This window comes from Mus musculus, chromosome 2, assembly GCF_000001635.26.
Source record: "Mus musculus strain C57BL/6J chromosome 2, GRCm38.p6 C57BL/6J".
NCBI lineage: Eukaryota > Metazoa > Chordata > Mammalia > Rodentia > Muridae > Mus > Mus musculus.
This window is the reverse complement of record NC_000068.7, coordinates 38830191-38845344: the sequence shown is the minus strand read 5'-3', so window position 1 is coordinate 38845344 and position 15154 is coordinate 38830191. Positions and strand designations below refer to the sequence as shown.

The window sequence follows — 15154 nt, the reverse complement described above, 5'->3', positions numbered from 1 at the left end:
CTTGGTCTTGATGTGCTCTTCTGAAGCATTTGACTAAGTAATGCTGAGTGGTGCTGGCTTAAAAACTGCCTATGGTATGAAGTGAGAAGCAGCTGTTACGTGATCAAAACCCTTTGTCAGCCTTGGGGCTTTGATTCTTACCAGGTCCTGCTACACTGACTGCTTTTCTCTAATCAAAGGTGACTGATTCCCACTAGATGGATCATTGTAGAACTTGGGGCTGCTCTTGAGAAGATTTTATTTTAATTGGTAATGAGAAGGTAGGGATGATTTTAATAAAGTTCAAAAACCTTCTACTCCACTCAGCTTGGGCTTTTGGCCAAGTGTCCATCTTCAGGATAGATTTAGTATCAGCTGCTGCCTTGTGAGTTGAAGGTATTTCAGAAAAGCCAAAGGCATTATGGAAGCCTTTTTTATGTTGGCAGGGGAAAGTGGCACTAGAAATCAAGGCCTGACAGGTGTCATTAGCCTGGGAAAAGTGGATTTTGTACACTAATGATGCCTGTTGTCAAGGCTTAGTATGATAAAGCTGGGAAGACCGAGGTTGGTGCTTAATTTGTATAGGAGTGGAATTATAGTTTAGAGAAAAATATGCCAAGAGTTTCCTTTGCCCTGACTATATGTGTCCTTCACCCTGGACTCTTGTCAGAACTTTTTGGTGGCTTATGGATTGATACTGGATATAAGGCAGTATGGTTATATCTAGTGCATTTCTCTTTTCGTTTGTTTTCTTGTATAAAACTGAATTTGCATGAGTATACTTTAGGCTAGTGACCTATTCTTTTTATATATAAATGATTTTTAATCTTGTGATTTTTTTTCAGCATAAGTTTCTTATATGCAAAATGGAAATTTATACATCTCTTTATCACTGAGTTTTTCTGAGAGTTAAACAATTTCTGGCATATAATATCTAAATTTTAGTTACAACTAGTATTATAATAATTTGGCTAAATTTGCAGTATGCTTGTAAGACTGTCTAAACAAGTGTCTTAGCAGAGAATTACTGTATAGAAAAGCATAGAGTTGAAGCCAGGAGGCCCAGTTTTAATCATGCCACTTGTTACTCAGTTTCCATCCTCAAATGAAGAAGCAGGTTATGCCAATCAGAAACACAATCAGAGTCTGAAGGTCTCTTGCTGCTGGAAGCATTGTCTGCAGAGCTTTAATTGTCCATAAGTTTGCAGCGGGAATGAAATGGATAAATTTTAAAATACTTTAATTTGTTTAGACAGATTTTAAAGTTTTGACAATATATCTCAATGTAATAAACCATTACGAAATATCAGTGGTGTCCTTCCTGGGTTTGATCCCGAGAATGATAAGATTTAGGTAAAAATTTAAAATATAGTAAATCTGTGTAATTACAGTTAACAAAGTACCCTTTCCTCACCAGTGAGGAGCAGCGAACCCAGAGCCTTTTACATGTAAATGCTATGCTACTCAGCTGTGCATTATCTCTACCTAAGATAACATTACGAAACAAAACAAACCAACAACTAAAAACAGTAAGATGTGTTTTCTGGGCTGAAGGTGTATGTCACAGATACTTGTCTGACATGGATTAAATCCACAGTTGAGCCTTCTCACCCCCAATACTACAAAACAAGTCACTAAACAAAAACATATGTGTAATGTATGTATGTATGTATGTATGTATGAGCATGTACTTGTGTATTTTGGCTAGAAGTCAACACTGGGTGTCCTTTCCTCTATCAACTTCTTTTATTTGTTTTATTTTATTTTATTTTATTTTATTTTATTTTATTTTATTGAGACAGGATTTCTCTGTACAACCCTGGCTATCCTGGAAATTGCTTTGTAGACCTAGCTGCCCTTAGACTCACAGTGACCTGACTGCCTCCCCAGTGCAGGGATTAAAGGCGTGCACTGCTACTGCCTGTCTTTGTTGTTGTTGCTCCTCTATCAATTTTTATTTTATTTTTTTGAGTCAGGGTCTCACTGATCTTGGAGCTGACCTGATTTGACTAGACTGACTGGCCAGCAATCTCCAAGCCCTGGGATTAGAGATGTGTTTGCTGCACCTGGATTTCTATGTAGGTGCTAGATATCTGAATTTTATGTATTGTGTCTTATTAATTCCCGTTCATGGGAACTGGAGAAATTACTCAGTGGTTAAAAGGTCGTGAGTTTAATTCCAAGCACCCACATCGTGACTGGCTTATAACTGTCTATAGTGAGATTCAGTGTCCTCTTCTGGTATGCAGCTATGCATACAGACAAAATACCCATATGCATAAAATGCATAAAATCCTTTAAAAAAATAAGAAAAAATCCATTGTATGGACTTTTTACCTAATCATTATTTTTGCAACATCATGCACTGGCAATTTAGAACACAGCTGTTAAATAAGTTATACAATACTGGGAAGCAATGAAACTCACAGTATACTATTAAGAATTTCAAAGTTTGAACTTTTGTTTAAAAGGCCAAAATTGTTTTTGAAACAAGGTCCTTCTTACCATCTAACACTGGTTGACCTCTAACTTACTGTGTAGACCAGGTTGGTCTCAAATTCACAGAGACCCCTCTGCCTCTGTGTCCCGAGTGCTAGAATTAAAGGTATATAGTGCCACACCTGGATTAAAAACTTAAGTTTTGATTATTTTTCAGACGGTTCCAACACCCTCTTCTGACCTCTGCAGGCTCTGCGTGTATACATGCAGGCAAAACACCTTCACACAAAGTAACTTTTATTTAAAAAAATTTTGATTCAGAATCATGAATTTTTTATATATACAGAAACACCACAAAGATGTGCGTATATATGAATGTCTATATGTTTTTAGTATACAACTGACTATAATACTTTCTTTTTATATGTGAATATTTAGTATAAGTTTTGTCTGTTTGGAGAATTACAATGTACATATATTGTGGTGGGTGGTATCAAAAGTCTTTGAATTTATAAATTTAAAGAACTAAGTTCTATAAATTCTCATGTGGGGCTGGAGATGGGTCAAAAATCAGGAGCAATCACGGCACTTGCAGAGGACCAGAATTCATCTCCTAGCACTCAGGAGAGGTGGTTTACAGCCACAGTAGCTCCAGTGCTAGGAGTTCTATAATTTTTTGTTAACTCCACACAAGCTAGGATTGTCTGGGGAGAATGTCACTTGAGAAGATACTTCTGTCAGAGTGCCTATGGGCAAGTCTGTAGGGCATTTTCTTGATTCATAATTGATGTTGGAGGATCCAGCTCACTGTGAAGAGGTGCTACCAATGGATCCTGTATAAGAAAGCTGTCTGAGCTTCCTTACACATGAAGAGCAAGCCAGTAAGTAGCATTCCTCCACGGTCCCTCTTTAGTTCCTGCCTCCAGCTTCCTGCATTGGCTTCCATCAATGGGTATATAAGGTAAATAAATCCTTCCCTCACCCCCACGTTGCTTTTGGTTATGGTCTTTTTACAACAATAGAAACTTAGTTAGAACAGGATTTGACTCTTGCTTCTGGCCTCAGTGGGCCCCTAAGTGCTTATGTATACACACATTTTTTATGGATTAAATATCTTTTTAAAAACTGTTATTAGGAAGTCCCTCTGGCACCTTAGACAAGATGAGAATGTAGGTCAGTGCTGACTTAGGTGACACTGCTGCCTTTGTTTATTTTTGTGGTGTTAGAGTTAAAGCCAAGGCCTTGTGAGTCCGATTAGATCAGGCCAGACTGCTATACATAGGATATAATCAGTTTGTAGTTTTATTTGTCAATCAGCATTTATGAGCTGTCAGTCATCATAAATACAGTAACTCTTAGGTGAAGATTCATGTTTTCAAAATAAACAGTGATTGAACTGTGGTAGACTGCTAGGAAGCCCTGAGTTTGATTCTTACCACTGAAAAAAACAATGCAAAATAAACTATTCTGAACCAACCAGTTATATAATTGATAAATTATTTTCTATAGATTCTGTAAAATTTAAGTGTAACCTCTAAAAGAGTCTAGCCATAGAACTCTTGCCTTCTGTGCTTCATAGAATTTCCAGTGGAAGACTGAAGCCAAAGAGAAAAGGAAGAATTAAGTACTTTCTAAACCACATTAGCTTTCAGCACCTTTTTTTTTTTTTCTTTTCTTTTTTCTTCCAGGAACTTCTTTGGACTGAGTCCTTCTTTGAGGTTTTCTTACTACTTTATCAAAATTTTATTTTGGAGTCTTGATAAAGCTATATGAGAGATAGGAATCTCCAAATTTCTTATTCAGCTGTATTTCATTATACAGACACTAGTGAATATTTTTTCCGTTAGAAAAATCTTTGCCAAAAAAAAAAAAAAAAAAAGAAAAATCTTTGCCAGGCATGGTTGAGGAACTAGCCAGGAGTAGTGGTGAACACCTCTTAGTCCCAGCACTTGCGAGGCAGAGGCAGGCAGATATCTGTGAATTTGAAGTTAGCTTGGTCTACATTGCAAGCTCCAGAACAGCCAGGGCTATATAGAGAAACCCTGTCTCAAAAAAAAAAAAAAAAAAAGAGGAGGAGAGGAATCCTCTTATTTGTGAACCCATTGGTTTATACCAACAGGTGCTAAGTTTTTATTTTTAATGAATCTGGCTCTTTGTGAAAGATTTTAGCTTCTAGACATGGGTACATACTCTTAAACTGGTTGGGAATTTTAAAGACAAAGTAGCTTGTGTGACTGGTAAGGTGGCTCAGTCAGAGGACCTGGGTTAAATATCTAAAACCCACCATTCTTCATCCATTCATGCATCTTTCAAAATCTCTCCTGGCTGTCTTGGAACTCACTCTGTAGACCTGTCTAGCCTTGAACTCACTGAGTTCTGCTTGCCTCTACCACTATCTCCTCCTCTTCCTTCTCCTCCTCCTCCTCCTCTTTTTTTTTTTTTTTCTTTTTTCTTTTTTTCAGAGCATGGGGAGGGAAGTCAAGAGGGTAATCGAGGCAGAGAAAGGCAGAGAGTGTAGAGAAGTAGAGTCCATGACCATGTAGAGAGAGAGGAGGGAGGGGAATGGGGAGAGAGCGGGAACAGGAGGGCAAGAGAGCACCTGTACCTCTTGAGTACTCAAAGGCTTGCACTATCATGTCCAGTTTTTTATGAATATATAAAAATATATATAAATCAGATGTGATGGCACAAACTTGTAAACTCAGTATCAGAGAGGGGAAAGACATAACAATCACTGGGGCTTATTACCCAGTTAGGGTGACCAGCTTGGTCAAGTTCTATACCAATGAAAGACACTGTTACTAAAAGAAAATAAATTGAGTGGGGCTGAAAGAATGTCACCTGTGGCTTCTTTGACCTCAACAGGCAGGTGCATTCACATCCACAAAGAAAATGTCACTACATTGGCTTTTTATACGCTAGGCATGCAGGGAAAACAAAACAAAAACCAATCAGATATATGCACCACTCCTGGGTTGACTTTTCTCTTACTGATTTAGAAACATATATTGATTATAGTCTATTTTATTGAAGAAACAATTTTAATATAGGCTCCTTAGGGTTGATTTAATCCCCATTGGTTTCTTTTCTGTCAGAGCCCTTAGTCTCTGTTCTGTCTCACTAGGCATGGGGAGGCTTTGTGCTTTCTAATATGTGCACTTTCTTCTTGTTATACAGACTTCCTCCTTATAATGAGGTCAGGTTAACTAAAATATATTTGATTAAAGTTGATCAAATATATTTTATTTGATCAGGGAGGTCAGGGAGGAGCTGTGTAGGCTCCTGAAAATGTTCATCAGTACATGGATGTGAATAGTGGTTGTTTATGAGTATACAGATGTAAAAAACCATCAGATGAACCTTAACATTGTTCACCCTGTCATGTAAATTCTACTTTAAAAAGTTACCATATTTTTATGAAATTTGAAATATTTTAGAATAACTTTTTAAGAAATGTGGCATACAGAGAGAGAAGTAAGAAGGGTTCCTCAGCATCTCTAGAAGGTACCTCAGAGTTAAGAGGAGAAATATCAAGATAATTGTCATTCTTTATAATTGACTATTTTTACAATTAAATAATCACTATATTGAGACTTTTGTTTGGGTTTTTTGTTATTTTGTTTTGTTTCTTTTTGTTTTTTTGAAGCAGTGTCTTGTGGATTTCGGGATAGTCTTGAATTTGTCATCCTCCTGAGTGCTGGAATTACAACTCTGTACCACCATAGTATATATATATATATGGCATATATATATATATGGCATATATATATATATGGCATTGGGGCCCATGCTCTCCCAACTGAGCTTTATCTCTGGCTTAATTTTTTTGTTTTTTAAGAGGATCTTTTGTCAAACAGTGACTTTTTAAAAAATAGTAAATGCTGGCTTCTCCCAAGCTAGTTTCATTGTGGCAGTTGAAGTCAGTAGATCAGTTAGCAAACCAAGACCACTGTGTTTCTTCAAAGCCACACATTTAGGAGTTAGTCTGTAAGGCTCATATATATATATATATATATAGCTCTTCCAACTGTTAGACTTACCAACAGGGTCAGCTAAGGCACACAAAGACAAAAGCGCCCTAGACCAAAGCGATTTGAGCATTACAAAGGGAGCGGGTGGAAGCTTCAGTCTGCCTCAGGTCTGCAAACATCCTGTTCCTATCACAGGCCTAGGCGCCTTGCTAGGCACTCACAGTCTTCTTCCAGAATTCTTTAAAGGGTCCCCATTAAGGTCACTTAAACTCCTTAGAGGCAGTCTAGTCACTCACTCACTTTTGTGATTGGGTTTCCCCGTATTAGCTCTGTCTGGTCTCTAATTTATAATCCTGAGTGCTAAAATACAGGCATGCTATACTACAAAAGTTATTTCTTTAGTAACTTGGAAATACTGCTCTGTCCTTTAAAAAGAACCTGGAATGAAATATTTCCTGTAGCATGTAATGAGTATTCATTAAGTTTTTAAAAATTCTTTCTTTTAAACCACATCAGAACCCAAGCTGACTTGGTGATAGGCCCTTACCAGAGTAATGATATAAGAATTTCAGAGTACGGAATGCAGCTGCCAAAGCCCACAGTGTTGCATTTCAGTGCTGCTGAAGTCCGCAAGAGCCACAGCTTGGTGTCTCCCCATATTTACCACATTATCACAGCTTCATTTCACTGCAATAAGGAAAACAAAGGGTCATAAATATGTTGCTTTCCAAAGTAATGGTCTTGGTTTGCCTCTGATGTGCTCCCAAATATTTCATCTGATTAATTCCAAGTTCTTACTATTCTGGATAAATTCTTCAGACTAGTAACTCAGGGCAGTAGTTTATACCTTATATAATTGTACTTTCCATGTGTATCTTGCCCTTTGCATGGGTATATTTAGGTATTCCATGTGCTATATCCCATCCATTTGCTCAGTCATAGACTCTTCCCCAGAGTAGTTTTTGATATGGAATCACACATTTACATACAGGCAGGAACATCATTTTTTCCTGCTTCCACTGGAGAAAGACTGAAGCTAGGTAAGTACAGTCTGATGTTTTCGATTGAGTCTCGTTCCTGATACTCAGAATTCTGGGTTCCAAGACTTTTGAAGTGCAGACTTACTCTCTTGCTAACCATATTTTTATATAAAAATTCTGGAGTGTGCTCCTTTTGCTGAACAGACAAAGTTACATGCTGGAGTTCCATGAGAGCACAGTAGCATTTAAGAGACAGAGTAATGGCCACACCAAGGGGAGATGCAGCTACTGGGAAATCTCTGATGGGAACAGACAGCTACAGCCCCTTAACCAGGCCTGGCTGGTTACATTTTAAACAGAACCTGTTCATTTCATTTCAATATAAGCTAGCCATTATGGGGTCTCTGGCACCTTGCACATAGGGGAAATGCTCCCAAACTAACCACAGCACTTACTCCATACCCACTGTGAGGACTACACACTGCTTATAAATACTGGAAATGGGGGCTGGAAAGATGGTTAAGAGCACTGACTGTGCCGGGCGTGGTGGCACACTCCTTTAATCCCAGCACTTGGGAGGCAGAGGCAGGCGAATTTTTGAGTTCGAGGCCACCCTGGTCTACAAAGTGAGTTCCAGGACAGCCAAGGCTACACAGAGAAACCCTGTCTCAAAAAACAAAAAACAAAAAACAAAAAAACCCAAACCGAACCGAACCAAACAAAAAAAGCACTGACTACTGCTCTTCTAGAGGTCCTGAGTTCAATTCCCAGCAACCACATGGTGGCTCACAACCATCTGTAATGAGATCCAATGCCCTCTTCTGATATGTCTAAAGACAGCTACAGTCTACTCATATACATAAAATAAATAAATACATACATACATACATAAATACATACATACGATTGATTGATTGATTGATTGATTGATTGATAGATAGGTAGGTAGGTAGATAGATAGATAGATAGATAGATAGATAGATAGATAGATAGATAGATAGATAGATAGATAGATAGATACTGGCAATGAATTAAGATTTTTTTCCCCCAAAGAAGCTACCGTCTGGGTGAAACATTGCTTCTGAAGCAGATAATTATAGCCTACTAAGTGTATTTGCTCATGTAGTTTAGTATTTTGTTTGCTTTGTAAATCAGCTAACAGTAGCCAGTCTACAGGACTGACCCCTTAAGAACAAGTATGGGATTTCTTGTTAATTCCTAAATATGCAAATTTGCTTACATTTTGCCTCTTTATCCACCTGTTCTGATTTGCCTAGAATTGACGATTTGTGGAATGTCACAACTGTAAAACCAAGTATAATACAGAAAGGCATTTCTAAGACATAAGCTTCCAGAGTTGATCATTCTAGTCTAAATAATGTTTTCTTTATCTAAGGAAGATCTGAGCATGTACATGGAGTTGTAGCTGTTTGGTTTGTCAAGCTCTTATAAGGTGAGCGTGGGAAACAATGGTTACTTTCTGGCTATGGCATGCAGGCCTCCTTTTTTCATATTTGTACACATGTAAAGCAGATCTAGAAAGTACATAGGGACTGGAGAGATGGCTCAGTGATTAAGAGCACTGACTGCTCTTCCAGAAGTCCTGTGTTCAATTCCCAGCAACCACATGGTGGCTCACAACCATCTGTGATGGGATTTGATGCCCTCTTCTGGTGTACTTGAAGAGAATGACAGTGTATGCATAACGTAAATAAATGTCTTTTTAAAAAGAGTACATACAATATATGTATCATGACACATTTGTATCATTTAGCATACAGACATTAAGTTCAAAAATAAACCGAGTTAATATTATTAGGTGGTAGTGGTAGAATACATTGACTACATTTACAGGGGGAGTAAAATGACTGGGAGGCCACAGGTTGTTAGCAATATTCTGAGCTGTCAGTAACATTCTGTTTCTGGATTTAGATGCTGAATTTCTACATGTGTTCGTTTTGCAAAGCAATGCACCGTGATCTATACATTCGTAGCATATATATCTACTGTATTTTGACATGAGTAAAATATCTTTTTTTTTTTTTTTTTTAAAGCCAGGCAGCAATTTGGTTAAAAGGTTGAGCTAAAGTGTTGGGGTCAAGGGCTTGTCAAACTAGGCTCTGCGCTGGTGTCTGAACTGTTTGTGTCAGGAGAACAGTATGGTTGTAAGAGAGAGACTTAGTAGAGTTTCACACACGTACATATCGGACTTGCTTTTTCTTTTTTCTTTTTCTTTTGATGGTTGTCTGGGAAAGGAACTTGGGGCCTTGGGCACACAAGATAAGCATTTTATCACGAAGCTACCGTAGCCCAAGGTTATACTTTTTTTCTAAGTCACATTTCGAGTTATTTTTGATATTTTAAATGTTCTGTTTATTTAAAAAAAGAATGGCAGTGTTGAGGAGATATTAAGTAGCATGATGAATAATAGGGTAGATGTTTGAGACCATGTTAAATTTTATGGTACCCTGTAAATAGATCCCATATAGTTATTCATTTTATAACTAGGGGCAAGGCAAAGGCATTTTACAGAGATTAGTTAGAACAAAATGCCTCCCTTTCTTCCTTCCTCCTTACTTTCTTGTTCATACCACAAACAAACTTTCCTTTTCATCCGTTTTGTTTTGTTTTGTTTTGTTTTGTTTTAAGGCAGGATTTCTCCAGGTAGCCCTGGCTGTCATGGAACTAGCTCTGTAGATCAACCTCAAACACAGATTTGTCTGCCACCTGAGTGCTGAGATTAAAGGCATGAACCACTATGTCTGGCTGTAAATTGAAATTAAATTGACTTTTCAAAAATTATTTAAAATTTTTAATTATGTCTATGTATGTACAAGTGCCTATGGAGTCCAGAAGAGAACATCAGATCCCCTGGAGTTAAGAGTTACTGACATTTGTGAGACACTTGATAGGGGTGTGTTGGTAACTGAACTCAGGTCCTTTGCAAAAGTAGTATGTGGTTCTTGATTCCTCAGCCATCTCTGCAGCCTTTGAAGTCAGTCTGTCAGTACACGCCTAGTGAAATACTGCATTGTGGCTGGGGTTTCTCATAGCTTGACTCCGACAGGTCTTTTCAACCTCTTTTCTCTGAACTTAAGCAAAGCCTGAGTTTGATTTCTTAAATTCACAATTTGATCTGTCACGTAAGTGCTTTCATTCATAATGTAAGTGTCTGAGAATCTCTCCTTTCCTCCGCAACGTCTACTTGCCTTTCAATCTCATTGCAGGCATCCCGTCTTCAAAGTTGTCTTTGAGTAGAAGATGAAGTGTTTTAGTTTGTGCCTCCCACATCCTAGAAGTTTCTTGGCAGTGTCCATAATCACGTTTGTCTCTTACACTAGACTGAGAGCTCTTTGTGGGGATTTTGAAGGCATTACTGTCCTTCGCATGCTACAGAGTAGGCATTTGGTGACTTTTAAAATATTTTAAAGTCAAGAGTTTATACATTTGCAGCTCAAGCTGACTCCAAACTTGTGTTAGTCTTCCTTTTATCAACTAAGTGTTGATTATAGGCTGTACCTCCATTGCCTAGCCTCAGTGACTCTTTGTTTGAATAAATTATTCTATGATGAAAGTTCAATAAGCAAGTGCCTGAATGAAATGACTTCCAGAAGACATGTGAACAGATCATTTGCCTTCTAGCCATAAGTGATGACCAGTATAGTCCTTGTTCCTGTGCATTCACTAGTAAACTTGGAGTTCTATTTAAACCCGATAAAGAAGAGAGATGGTTCAGTAGTTAAGAGCACAGGCTGCCTTCACAGAGGACGCCAGTTCAAATCCCAGCACCCACATGGTGACAGCTCACAACTGTCTGTGACTGTAGTACTCAAAGATTTGGAATGTTCTTCTGACCTCCATGACCAGGCCTGAATGTCATACACAGATGTACATGCCGTCCAAACACTCATGAAATTAAAAATTTTTAAGGGAACAGACAAAGGAGAAGAGGACAAATAATAATTGAACATTGTATTGGTCATATGATAGACACTGTGTCACTAGAAGACTCATGTAGCTATATGAGTAACAGTATTTTCTGATTTTTTTTTTTTTGGTGTGGCTGAGATATTTAGTAATCTTTAGTTAAAATTTAGTAATAAAGGTTTGATTTAGTTTACCTTAGCTTCTTTTCTTTACAATTTGCTATTGGCCTCAAATTAAGGATGTTATTTATTGAGTAATGTGTTTATAAAATTAACTATAAATTTTTAGGTTGTATTTTAAGGTAGAAAAAGGGTCTTTAACATTATGTTAATGATGCTGGGTGTGGTGTTCCACACTTTAAATCCATTACTCTGGAGGCAGAGCCGGCCAACTTTTGAGTTCAAAGTCAGCCTGATCTACAGAGTATATCTTACAGGACTACACAAAGAAACCCTGTCTCAAAAAAAACAATAAATAAATAAACAAATAAGTAAATGTGCTAATGATTTTTGCTTCTCTGTTTACAAATGCCTTTTATATTCACATCAATGTTATTGTTAAAGATATTATAAAATTTAAATAATAATAAAATATTCTAACTGTATTAACAGGATGGAATAACTTTTGCTATTTCAGAAAGTACTGAATACAGTTCTTTAAATTAGACTACTGCTTATACTTTGATAATTTTTTTAAAAAATTTGTTTATTTAATATGTGAATACACTGTCACTTTCTTTAGACACACCAGAAAAAAGGCATCCAATCCCATTACAGATGGCTGTGAGCCACCATGTGGTTGCTGGGCATTGAACTCAGGACCTCTGGAAGAGCACTTGGTGCTCTTAACCGATGAGTCATCTCTCCGGCCCCCCCACTTTGATAAATTTTAAAAGAGATTATATAGTTCTTTTCCAAGACTTGAAGCCTAATCAATCAATTAGTAAATAATATCTGATTATTCTTTAAAGTTCCATGCATAATTTAAATGGTATACTTGCTGACATCTATATATCTATTTTCATCATATGTGGAAATGTCTTGTATAGTTTCATATATCTGGTCTTTAGTAGGAACAAAAGGAAATGGACTAATAGGTTGTTCTTCTAAGCCATAGAAAAACAAATTGGATAGTGAAATGAACAGTTCTAGAGCTAGATATCTAAGTTTGAATTTGGATGATATCAGGTGAGTCATTTCTTTCAGAACCTTGGAATATTCATCAATAAGATAGGCTGATAGCAGTGTCTTTCTGAGTGACTGTGGTTATTAAGTAGAATGTTTACAAGAGCACTATACACTGCTGGACACATGGTAGACTCTTCATAAATGGCCTTTACTACTTGTGGGGGCTAACATATGCAGATATCAGAGTCCTCAAGCCAGTGTAACTCTTGAAGAGGACCCTGACTTCCCACTGAGCTGGCCAGCCTCTGTGTCTGGAGCCTGTGGACACTGGTGATTCCTCTTTCCTTGTAGTACATGTGCTCCAGCATTTGCAGTAAAGCTGAAACCTTTTCTGACAAGAAGTCACTCTCAAAAGGCATAAGCAGGATTTATAGGGAAAAATCACAAAAAAAGAAAGAAACTATGAAGCTAATTTTATTCTTTTTTTTTCCTTTTTTTGTTTTTTCTTTTTATTTGTCTTTTTATTCTGTTTTTTTTCTTTCTTTCTTTTTTTATCTTTTTCTTTTTTCTCTTGTTTTTCTTTTTATTTGTCTTTTTATTCTGTTTTTTTATTTCTTTCCTTTTTTTACTTTTTTTCCTTTTTAATTTTATTCTTTTTAAAGGAGTTTTTTTTAATTATTTATTTTATTTTATGTATGAGTGCTCTATCTGCATACACACCTGTATGCCAGAAGAGGGCATCAGATCTCAGTATAGATGGTTGTGAGTCACCATGTGGTTCCTGGGAATTGAACTTAGGACCTCTGAAAGAGCAGTGCTCTTAACTGCTGAGCTATCTCTTCAGCCCCCTAAAGGACACCCCCCCATTAACATTTAATTTCTCTTGACTATAGGTACTTGTATAAACATAATACACTGTTAAAAGGCCATGTGAATGAAACCTGTTTAACTAGGTTGTGTTGAATTACTTTTTCCTCAAGAAATTCTGATTTTAAAAATTATATATAAGCATCATTAATACAATCTCTTTTTAGCTGTTGGCAGGGATATAGTATTTTAACAGTTAAACGAGGAAAAGGTTGATTTGGGGGGGAGGGTTCAAGGCAGGGTTTCTCTGTGTAGCCCTGGCTGTTCTGGAACTCACTCTGTAGACCAGGCTGGCTTCGAACTCAGAAATCCACCTGCTTCTGCCTCCCAAGTGCTGGGATTAAAGGCGTGCGCCACCACACCTGACTTTTTTATGGAGAGGGGGTGGTTAAAAAAGGGTTTTCAAGATAGGGTTTCTCTGTTTAACAGTCCTAGAACTCAATCTGTAGGTCAGGCTGGCCTCAAACCACCATGCCTGGATAGGTTGAATAATTTGAGAGGATACTAAGGCCAGCTCCTTTGAAGATTTTTTTTTTCTGGGGCAGGGTGTGGTGGCACACACCTTTAACCCAGCTCTAGGAGGCAGAGGCAAGTGGACCTCTGTAAGTTTGAGGCAAACCTGGTCTACATGACATATCAAGTCCCAGGCCAGTCAGAGCTGTAAAGTAAGAACTTGTTTCAAAAACAAAAAGAGGGGACAGAGAAAACCTGCCCTGTATCCTGTGCCTCTGCCATAATTTTTAAGGTAACGAAGTTTCTCTCAGTATATTTGCCAGATTGTTTCACCTCTTGAAGAAAACAAAAGCAAAATTCACATAATTGGATCTTTTTATGTGTGTGATAGCCTACACAGCCTAGGTTGGTTTCAGTAGCCTTCTGCCTCAACTGCCCAAGTCTAGATACTTGCAGTTCCTGCTGATAGTCTTTATCAGTGAGACAAACGTATATGGAAACCCAAGTTCTAGAAGCAGCAGGTAGCTGGGATGTGAGTTCTGTGGATTATAAGTGTTTCTCTTAGGAGTACCAGGTTCTGTAGAGATAATATTGTACTGGTTTCATCATGATTAGCAGCAGCTTCTTTGTGTATTCCTGTGATGACAGAGTAAATTCCAGTTGAAAGAAGGATTAATAATCGTTCCATATTTTGTAGGCATACGTGATTCTGGTTTATACCCCAAGCCTTCACAGTAACCCCGAAATGATTCTAGCTACCTTACAGTTGTAGCTGTATCTTACATACTATTGATAGCCAAGAGACAGCTTAGTTGTGGGTTGAATGCTAGCCACTAGTACAGTCATGGTGATCTTATTGAGTGTCATTAAAGGAAATAGTTAATGTAGGAACATGGTCTTTGGGAAAGCAGAATGGGGATGACAAGGAAATACATGTCACATTTGATGTTCTAGAATATCAAAGAATCCTACCAGAACATCTCTCCCTGCCTCCCCAGATCATATTTCATCCTGTCCAGAAATATTCTTATATTTAAATGTCCATCAAAGGTTTTGTATATATGGAGATTTTGTACGAGATAGTGATTTACCACAGATCTGATTAATGTTCATTGTAAAGTCAGCCTATAGGTATTTCATCAAATTATTTCATTTCCTTAATAATAGCTTTAATGAGTCTAATGAGATACTATAGTTTAGCTTAATTTTTGCTTGAATCAGTTGTAGCTAAGAATATATATTTCATTATTTTATGAAAATTTTAATCCAACACATGGCAAAACGGTGCCTCCAAATCGCTGGACTTGTTCTCAAAGTTTCTAAGCTCAACTCCCTACCATTTTTTGAATGATATAAATTCTAGCTTTTGATTATCCAGGTTTATAGCTGCTTTGCTCCATGAAGGCAGGTG

At 37.5% G+C, this 15154-nt stretch overlaps 1 protein-coding gene and 1 long non-coding RNA gene across 13 annotated transcripts in view; one reads left to right on the top strand and one right to left on the bottom strand.

Annotated features, from left to right (window-relative positions):
* Positions 1 to 15154, top strand: part of Nr6a1 (nuclear receptor subfamily 6, group A, member 1) — a 203093-nt gene that overhangs the window by 81117 nt on the left and 106822 nt on the right. The window lies entirely within an intron of this gene.
* The window catches only part of Nr6a1os, a 105892-nt gene that overhangs the window by 76519 nt on the left and 14219 nt on the right, over positions 1 to 15154 (bottom strand). For 10 of the 11 annotated variants that reach the window (XR_866167.2, XR_374324.3, XR_866170.2 and 7 more), the window contains exon 2: positions 6937 to 7076. The exons of the other annotated variant lie outside the window; for it this stretch is intronic. This is a non-coding gene — a long non-coding RNA (nuclear receptor subfamily 6, group A, member 1, opposite strand). The remainder of the gene's footprint in view (positions 1 to 6936; positions 7077 to 15154) is intronic. 11 annotated transcript variants of the gene reach the window in all.